This window comes from Lygodium microphyllum, chromosome 30 (assembly GCF_053477565.2).
Source record: "Lygodium microphyllum isolate KBCC chromosome 30, Lygodium_microphyllum_v1.1.10, whole genome shotgun sequence".
Taxonomy (NCBI): Eukaryota; Viridiplantae; Streptophyta; class Polypodiopsida; order Schizaeales; family Lygodiaceae; genus Lygodium; species Lygodium microphyllum.
The window spans coordinates 86,253,252-86,263,884 of record NC_141164.1 but is presented as its reverse complement, the minus strand read 5'-3'; positions in this window follow the sequence as shown (position 1 = coordinate 86,263,884).

The window sequence follows — 10,633 nt, the reverse complement described above, 5'->3', positions numbered from 1 at the left end:
CAATGGCAAGGTGAATGCACTACGAGTAATAGTCGACATTGTAGTATGCTTGTTTCTTAAATCGTGTCCTAGCAACGATTCCTTACTATCAATTTTAGTGTTAGGCATCACATAGAAGATCATAGGTAGGCTTTCAATCTCGAAAGAGATTGTTATTCTACACATCCCGAGCAGTGAGTAGGATCGTCCTCCAAATGGATTGAGTTTGGTGTTGGTAGGTTGTAGTTGTGTTTGACCAATGAGGGTCCAATGATCATGCGTAAGGATGTTATAGTCAGCTCCCTCATCAATGAGTGTGTCAAAGGCATGTGTCTTCTGGGTAGCCACTGACAAGCATAGATAGGCAGGAGCCACCACTTCCTCATCTTCATCTTCAATTTTCATGATGGTGGCCACTTGTACCTTAACAGGGTTAGGTTGTCTATGAGAGCTCCTTGCCATTATGCAGATTGGTCACTAGGCCTACCAATTGCCTTAGCAGCTTGCTTGTTCTTCTCACTATTCGAGAATGACAGGTCGATTGTAGCTAGCACATGCATCCAATATCACTCATCCTCAAGACAAGGGATGTACTCGGTGAGTGGCCCCCGTACAATTTTCTAATTTTCACATCACCCTTTAGCATGGTGGAGATGGCATCTAGGTCAACTGGTGTGGTCTTCCATGTATCCATCTCTACTTTTACTACCTCCATTTGATTGCCTAAGAAGATTAGACCGTTACCCCAATCTTCTATGACTCGTACATTACGCATCTAGGACCGGCCCAACAAGATGTCATAGTCCACTCCCTTCATTACTATAAAGTCAATAGAGAATTGGATTCTTGTGATCTTCAATGGTTAGTTCTTTAGTACTCTAAATGGCTGCACTTTCATTCCATTGGCTAGGGTGACATTGAACCGAGCATTCTCAACATGTGTGTTACCCTAGTCCTGGAGTACTAGTGGCTCAGCACACTAACTCCTACTCTCGTGTCCACAATTCCCTTTCTTGTGGTGTCTCCTAGAGCTAGGACTGTAAAACTGCATGCATTTCGGTACCTTCCCAAAAAGCATTGACATGTAAGGACTTGGGTATTGGGTGCAGTGTCAGACTGGGTATTTGAGTTACCACGTCATGATCATGTAGATCAGCTGCTCCTTGCTCCATTGGTCCTTCAACCCACTGCTTCAATTCTTGCCATAGTGTCGGATGCTGTCTAAGTAGATCTCCTAGGCTTAGAGTCACCGGGGTGGTCACTATCATTGTAAGGAGGTCATTAGCTACTTGCCTCTCTTCTAACTCTACGTTTCTTGGCCAATGGTCTTGACTGGTTTGTTGGCTCATAGAGTGTAGGCTCTGTTTAAGCGGCACTACTTGTGGTATGGCTGCATTCTTTGAATTTGGTTGTGGAGGCGAGGGTGGTGTGCTTACGCTTGAGAGATCATTGATCTCATCTTCCAATATGGGCTCAACATCCTTCAGGTGCTCCTGGGCTTCTTTCACCCACTGCTTGACCTTTTTGATGGCCTCGAGTTGGCGCTTCAAGTTGGGTACTCCCTGACCTTTGCACTCCCATTCTCGACCGTCTTTGGAGCTGACGTTTTTGCTTATGCATCTGTCACATTTTTTTCGATAGGTAGCATCGTGGCACTCTCAGTTTTTAGCATAACCTTTGTGTTAGCTTTCTTTCTCCTTTGCCTACGGCTCTTCTTTTTGATTGAGGGTGCATCTAAGTTACTAGGTCTAGGCAATAATATGCCAGCCTACTTTGTTTGCATGTGGGTCATGACATGCAATGGGGGTGTGTCCTCTCTGTTAAATGTTTCAACTCCAAATAGCCTCAATGGTAGAGATGGCTTGTTTTCCGCACTAGAGGGTGACCGCAATTCCAACAAGAAATCGGTTCTTGGGTCTACCCCCCTAAGCCTCTATCTCTACCCCTTTCTAATGCCATCACTGATACAAGTCAATAATCTATAAGGATTGCATTTCCCTCCTTGTCATACGATATGTAGGGGTGCACATAATGCTCTTCATCATTTGGCTCCTCCACATAGTGGACTAGAGCATCGCTCAGTGGATGGGTTGTAAGGTCTAGGTGGTCTAGGTATGCATGTGGGGTTTATCTCCATCCTAGGAATGGCCAGTTTGGCGTCATTAGGTGCCATGAGAGCGAAGAGGACTCAGCTCCTAAAAAAGTTTTGTGGCCCATTTTCTGTGTAAGGTTGTCTATATGGTTGCAAGTACAGGAGTCTCCTCCATAGCCTACAATGCAGGGTATCGTGGCGAACCTATCACAATCGGTGCAAGGTTGAGACCTCGAGTCCTGCTCGGCTGGCATGTGGTTTTTGCTACAATACACGCATTGGATGTGAGGGCGTGCTGGTCGTCTCATCATTTATTGTAATTTGCCTAGCTTCGTCTTCATCTCCTGACTTGCGTTTGCGTTTTCTTAAGGGCACTTCAAGTGCTAGAAAACAATGTGGGTATGAATATAAGTGACAATCGCAGATCTCGCACTCTCATCTACATACTTGGCCTAATGGGGCTCTCGGTAGATTTCTGGCCGCTTCCTTTGGTCTCTAGGGTCTGTGTTACGTCATTCAGCTTGCTCAGGGCCAAATGGGGTCTATTGGCTAGCCTACGACTCTAAGTGTGTTGAATATGCTAACATGAGTGTCAGCACTATTCTCATTCGTTTGGCTGTTTCTAAGGTTAAATTTGCCTATAAGGCTTTCGGTGAATTCTCCTATTGTGGGTTGTACTCTCTGTCATCCTGGACGCGCTAGATTTGTTAGTTTGGATGTGTCAAAATATGGTCCACTGATTTTGCAAAGTCTGATTCTGCAATGTCCAATTTCAGGAATCGGATATCCAAATTGATAGGTGTCCGATTTTGAATGGTCTGATTATGGAATGTCTGATTCTCAAAATCAAATAGGGTATGTCCAATCAGACAGGATGGGTTGGTTTGATTTGAGTGTGTCCAATTGCCAAATTCGGATAGGGTGGTCTGAGAGTCCGATTTTCAAAATTGGACGAGGTCACAGGTCCGAGTGTTTGATCCTCAGGATTGGACACGTGGTAGTGGTTCAATTGTTGGAGTGTCCGAATCTGGCATGCCCGAGTGTCAAAGTCCAATTTTACTGAGTCTAATTGAATAGGTCAAGTTGGGCCATCTGATTCTCAGAAGAATCGGACGGGTATAGGGTGTCCGAGCATTCGATTCTGAGAATTGGACCCCTGGGGACCGTGTCCAATTTCACCGGTATGCAAACAATAGCAACGAAAATCACTTCACGGCAACAATTTTTGTCATGCCCACAAGCAAGACTCCAGAATCCAAGGGTAGATGCACAGAAAGGTTTCTACACATCTGATCCAAGCAAAAAACTCATGTGGTTGCCAATCTATTCGTTGGAAGCTCCAAATCTTTCATAAGCTCTCAAGCTCTCTCTCTCTCTTAAGTGCAAAACCTAAAAATGAGGTCTCCCATTGCTTCCTAGGGTCTTAAATCCTTTGCTGGACTTAACTTTACTCTTCTGAATACTCCCCGTGCGATTCTAACACCTCTAAGCACTCTTTTTTCCCATTTTTTCCCTGCTTGTGCCGTGTTTGGGCCCGTTTCACATCAGAAACCCTAAAGTTTTTTCCTTTGATTTATTGGTCCTATCCTACTCTAAATTCAACAAAAATCGAAAGCAAAACACTGAAATGGTTCCTCTCACTTGCCTAATCATCAAATAACCAAAATACTTACTTGTTGCAAAGATTAAAAACCCAAAAACTCCTATCTATCTCAAGCTCTAGTTTGGGGATGAAACCTTTACTTCGTCGCTCAATTTGAGGCGTGCAAGTGCTCAAGCTTGAATCCATTGGTCCCAGCAATAGAACCAAAATGTAGAGGTGAGCTCACGCTCAACCACCAAGACCCACGGACCTCTTATTATTCAATCATTTCAAACGAATACCTATGGCTATCTCTCACCTAGCCGACATATCTTCGATCCTACTACCGAGGTGTAGTGAGCTTATCTTGATGCCCAAACAATTTGCCTCCTCCCTCAATCACTCTGGTAGCTCCACAATTCGAGATGTGAGCTCAAGCATCCTCAAGCATCCTCAAGCCTCCACCTCCAAGCTCCATCTTCCATAGTCGTGCACAAAAGAAGAGAAGAGAAGAGAAGAGTAGAAGAGAGGAGATGATGGAGAGCTTCACCTCCACGATCCCTCACCCTCACACACTCACTCCCTCACACTCTCACACTCCCTCTCTCAAGCACACACAAGCAAGCAAGAAGAGGAGAGAAGAAGAGAAGAAGATGAGTCCATCTTTCCACACACCAAAGAATGAGCTCCTCATGCACTTTTTGACTTTATATGCAAAACCTTAAATCCCTTTTGGGCGGTCATCCCCTTATCCCCTTTTTTACATGGCCTGCCGTGGCCTAGGCCCTCTTTGTAAAATATTACACGGCGCAGCGAACAGAATCTGAGAAAGAGATAGAGAGTACACAATAGATAAGAGGAGAATCAGTAAATTCTTTAACTCCAAACAACTGATACAAAGATGGCTCTATCCACCCGTGCGCTTCCACTGTGTGAAGCTTAGATGGCGATCTAGACAGAAGATAGGTGAAGAGCTTAAGGCTAGCTGGAACAACAACTCTGACTGGGTGAAAGATGAGTTAGTGATGGTTGCGAAGGGGTTTAGCTTTTATAGCCTGCGAAGGTCGTTAGGTCGGCCTGCTGACCGACCTACCATATGAGCCTCCACTAGTCGGCCAAGGAATATTCCAGGGAATATTCCCTTTACCATCGGGCCGGGGGCGCTGCCCCCGGACCCCCGCCAGGGGGGCCGCTGGCCCCCCTGGGACCCCCCAGCCAGGGGCCGCTTCCGCGGCCCCCGGACCCCACAATAGGGGCCCCTTTTAACTCCCTTACCACGCAACTCAATGCAATGTGCCTCGAGTTGCTACCAGCTTAACCACTCCGTCTAACCCAAAGATTAGACCCACAACAGTCACCTTTTTGCCATCCGGTCACATAGACCTCATCTGATATACAAGTCAGGACTCAACCAATGTCCGGGCTCACATTTGGCTTCTCCTCATAATGGGGGCCTTACAACTTTGAGCACCATGGATCATTGGTAGCACCTAATGAGGGTGGGGCATTGATCGTATCTAACACTCTTTTCCATTGTCCTCCTATCTTCCTAGCTTCATTCCTACCGCCCATCTACTTTTACAATCTTGGTGCACAGATCGGTCGCCGTATGCGCGCGTAGTGAGTGTTAGAAGGTCCCCAAGAACAAAAGAACTCTACTTTTTACACAAAAACCAATGTAGAAAGCTTGCACGACATGAACAAGAGACCAATTGGGTGCAATCTCCCCCCATGCCTTGTGTGAGCGCTCCACAAAGCATGTATTTTATATATTATTCATCTTCAAGCTCAAGAAATAGCCCAATTTACAAAATAGCATGCTTTAGCTTTTGTGTTTGCTTTTGTGCCACTAAAGAATTAAAGCTATTGGGCGCCCAAGAAGTCAGGCGGTACCCAAATACAATGTCCAATACAAATATTTAAATCATGTGCCCATGCGCATATAAAAATAATAAATAAATATCAAGCACTTTAATAAATAAGCACGACAAAATATAAGTGCCATGCCTAAGATACGCGCCCATCAAAAATTGATGATAATTTGAATACACGCTATCCTCCAATGCTTTCCAATGCCACCGCTGCTTACTCTACACATCAACTGAAGCATTCACAATTGTTAGAAAAATAATACAATTAAACCGACAAAAGTGAATACCTAGCAGTCTTCAGCTACAAAAATAAATTGGTTAGAAATCAATCCTAACATTAATTTATTACGAGTGCGCACTCTAAAGTCATAAACGTTTATTAATTTAAATATGTATTTTGTGGAATCACCCGCTATGGAATCACCCACTTACACATTAAATTAACAAAACGCCCGAAAAGGATAGGGTCCCCATCGACTTTTCGCACAAAGAATCCACTTTGTGTATGAGCCCTGGTAATAATAAAATTTTACGGAATCCACCGCAAAACCTCACGGAATCCACCGTGGAATATGCCTCTTGGCATCATACCCCCAGGGTGGGATAGCAATTGTCCTCAATTGCTATTAGCTCAATGTGGAGCTAATAGTGTAGGGAAAGCACTTAGAACTCTAGCGTGCATCCATTGGGCCTCTTCAACAAGATGATTTTTAAACTTGACCAAATATCTAGAATATCTACGGCCAGTTCTAGTGGTCATAAAATCAGTATCTATAATAGTTTCAGGCTCAAGGATTTCAGTTTCATCATCTAGCAAAGGTGGGTTTTCATAGACAGGGTGTACAGGTAGTTGGCCTCTAAAAAGTCGTAATAAACTGATATGAAAGGTGTTGTGGATTTTCCAATGTTGTGGTAGTTCTAGTTTAAATGCATTGTCATTGATTTTGTGTATGATCTTGAATGGTCCATAGAATCTAGGTGCTAATTTAACAATGGGGTGTTTATCTACACTTTGTAATCTGCGTTTTTCAATTCGTAACCAAACATAATCATCAACTTTAAAATTCATAGCCTGTCTTTTCTTGTTTGCTTGTTTTGTGTATGATTGCTGGGCTTTGGCAATCATATCTTGAACTTCATAAAAAATAGTAGCATGCACGTTAGTAATATCATCAGCAGTTTGAATTTTGTTTGATAATGATGTAATAGGTGTAGGCAATCGATATCCATAAATAACTTCAAATGGTGCTTTCTTTGTAGCTATATGTGGTGTGTTATTATATGCAAACTGAAGTAAATGTAGATATGTATCCCATGTGTGTGGTTTTGAAATGGTGTAAGCATGCAAAAGTTCTAAAATAGTACTGCTAGTAGCTTCTGTTTGACCATTTGTTTCATGATGAAATGCAGATGAAAAATCAATCTTTGTTCCTAAGTTAGCAAACAAAGTAATCCAAAAATTATTGCAAAATCTAGAATCGCGATAAAAAATAATGACTTTTGGTAAACCATGATTAGTGAAAACAGTTTTTCAAAAACAATTGAGTAGCTTGAGATGCAGTTAAAGTTTTCTTGCATGGAATAAAATATGCTTGTTTGCTAAACCTGTCTACAACAATCCAAATCATATCATGGTTAGCTTTAGTGTTAGGTAGACCAGGATAAAATCCATTGAAATCTATTCCCATGGTCATGATGGAATGGATAATGCCATTAGTAAACCATATTGTTTACCATGGTGTCTTTTAACTCATTGACAAATTAGACATTCAGATACAAAGTTAGATACATCAGTGTCCATGTGTGGCCAAAAAAAATCTTCAGTCAATGTACGCAAAGTAGATATAATTCCTCTATGACCTTGATATGGAGGACAATGAATTTCATGCAAAACAAATGATCGAAACGGAACTATCACACAATCTTTTTTCATAAAACATAAATCCATTAGTGTAAGACAATGAATCAATAGGAATCCAATTATTTGCAACTAGTTTATTCCAATCAGCTTGAAAAGTAGGATCTTGGTGATAAGTATCTTTCATAGGAATAAGGGAATCAAATGATATCACAAAAATATTTTGAATTGTCGGTCTTCTACTCAAAGCATCAGTAACAACACTCTTTTTTCCAGGTTGATATTGTATAAGGGGATGAAAACTTTGAATAAAAGCGGCCCATTTAATGTGTCGGTCAGATATTTGTGGTTGATTAAGGAGATGTCTAATGCTTTGTTGTGGTCAGTTTTGATCATAAATTTAGATCCCATTAAATAATGTTTCCATTGACATAAGGCTTGTACTATAGCTAACAATTCCTTGTCATAAGTAGAATATTTAAGTTCAGATGGTTTGAGTTTGCAACTAGAGTAGGCTATGGGATGAGAATCTTGCATAAGGACTGCTCCTATTCCAGATCCACTAGCGTCAGTAACTACTAAGAAGAATGGTCTATTGAAGTCAGGTAATTGTAATACAGGAGCATGAGTTAAAGCATGTTTCAGCAAATCAAAGGACTTTTGTTGATTGTCAGACCAGTTATACACAATACCCTTCTTTAAAAGTTTTGTCAAAGGTAATGCAAGTAATGAGAAATTCCTCACAAATTTTCTGTAAAAGCTAGCAAGACCTAGAAAAGAACGTAATTCATGCACATTTTTTTGTATGGGCCAATTTAAAATTGCTTCTATATTTTTAGGGTCGACTTTATTACCTTTTGATGAAATAATATGTCCTAGATATTCACTTTCTGTTTGGAAGAATTTACTCTTTTCAGGGTTAGCATATAATTGATTGTCTTTTAACAACTTAAAAACTAAAGACAAATGTTCATAATGCTCATTCTCATTTTTACTGAATACTAATATGTCATCAAAGAAAACTATGACACAATGCTGATGTTTCAAGAATATGCGATTCATCATATGACTAAATGTGGTTGGTACATTAGTTAAACCGAAAGGCATAACCAGAAATTCATAGTGTTCAAATTGTGTTCTAAATGCAGTTTTGAATATATCAGATTTGTCCAATCTTACTTGATGATATCCAGATTTAAGATCTATCTTACTGAATATGGCAGATCCTTGTAGCTTATCCATAAGATCATCTACCCTAGGAATCGGGTATCTATTTTTAACAGTCATTTTATTTAGGGCACGATAATCAATGCACATGCGATAGGTATTATTTTTCTTCTTCACTAATAAGATAGGTGCACCAAATGGAGAACTACTAGTCTAATTAATCCTCTCTTAAGCAATTCTTCTATTTGATTTTGAATTTCTTTCTGTTCAATTTGGTTATGTCTATATGGTGCTTTACATGGTGGTTGTGTTTCAGGAATTAAATCTATCTTATGATCTTCAAGACATGAAGGTGGTAATCCAGGTGGTAAACCAGCAGCAAAACAATCTTGGAATTGGGCAAGAAATTGTGTATGCCTAGGATGCATATGTTTTTCTTTAGCTTGAATTTCATTCAGACATATTAAATAGGATTTGCTACTTTTACGTAATGCACGTTTAGCTTGAGTATGAGTAAGCAGTGGAAAATTATTGGAAGCGTGCATACCATGCAGTGTGATTTGTTTTCCCTGAAAATAAATTTTAATTGAATGCGTAGAATAATCTATGTCAGGATTGTATTGATGACGCCAAGGCATTCCTAAGATAATGTCACTAGACTGTAAAGGTACAACTAAGAAATTTCTTCGTTCAGTATAATCACCAATTTTAATTTCTAAATTATGCACCTCTTGTGTTCCATTATATCTCGTACCTAGGAATGCAGCCTTGATGCGATAATTTGTAGAAACAGTTTGTAAATTCAATTCTTTGACTAATTTTGCGAAAATAAAGTCATGTGTGCTCCTATCATCATGTAAAATAGTCTTTTATTTACCATACACAAAACATTTCATTGTTAATAAATAATGGGGAGTTGGCATACCTGGCAAAGTATCCGAAGTAGTACCAATGTTGTCATCATCTTCTGTAAAGTCTGGCATTTCCTCACATTCTTCATCTTCTATTGCTCCTAGATAGTTGATATGGATGGATGGCTTTTTGGATTGGCAATTGGCTGTTAGATGTCCAGGTTGATGGTATTTGCAAACTATGGGTTTTGCTTTAGATACATTATTGGTAATGGCAGGAAGTTTAGGAATGTTGGGATTTGACTGTGGGGATGGCTTAGGGTTTGGATTTGTGTTTGATGGCAAGGCAGGTGGTCGTGTCCAAGATTTACGGAATGAAGATGGAAGAAAACAACTTTGATTGAATCTTCGAAAATTTGAATTGAATTGTTTGGAACCATAGTTACCATTAGTTGGAAATTGTTGTGGTCGCTTGTCTCGTCTGCGAATTTTGTCTTCAATGTCATGGGCCAAGGAAATTGCATCTTCAAGTGTTGTTGGCTTGAACATATTGACTTCCCCATAAAAATGTCCAAGTAGGCCAGACATAAACTTGCATTTATGAGTTGCTTCAGGCACATCTTCGAGCATACGTAGTTGCAATAGGGCATTCCAGAAACGTTCAGTGTATTGGGAAATAGGTTCACGATCCCTTTGTTATAGAAGATTGCTCTTGCTCTTGCTCCTTCCACCATAGCTCTTGCTTTCATTCACATGCTTCCACTCTAGGCTCACTCCCTTCATCTGTCTCTCTCCCCCTCCCTCTCTCCTCGATCTAGTTGTGCTCCCCTCTTTTTCCCCCTTGCCACTGTGCCAAGTAGATATCTCTGTCTCTATCTCTCTCTCTTTGTGCCATGGAAGGTGTAAGTAGCTGAAGGCGAGCTATGATTGTGATGTGAGTGGCATGATGACATGCTACGAGAGGCCACCAACAAGCAATGGTGTTAAGCGGGGTGTGGACATGCCAATCATGCAAGGGGCATATAGTGGGAGACAAGTAGGTGGAACATAGGCCATGCAACAATAGGAGGCTAATGGTGGTGCAAAGGTAGCACCTACATACATATAGGCAAGAAAGCAATGTGACACAAGGCATGTGACAGGGATCACCTTAGGTCAAGAAACATCTTCTTCTATGTGACTAAATAGAAATGGAGTAATGAGTGCTACATCCTCTATTGATGATAATGGATC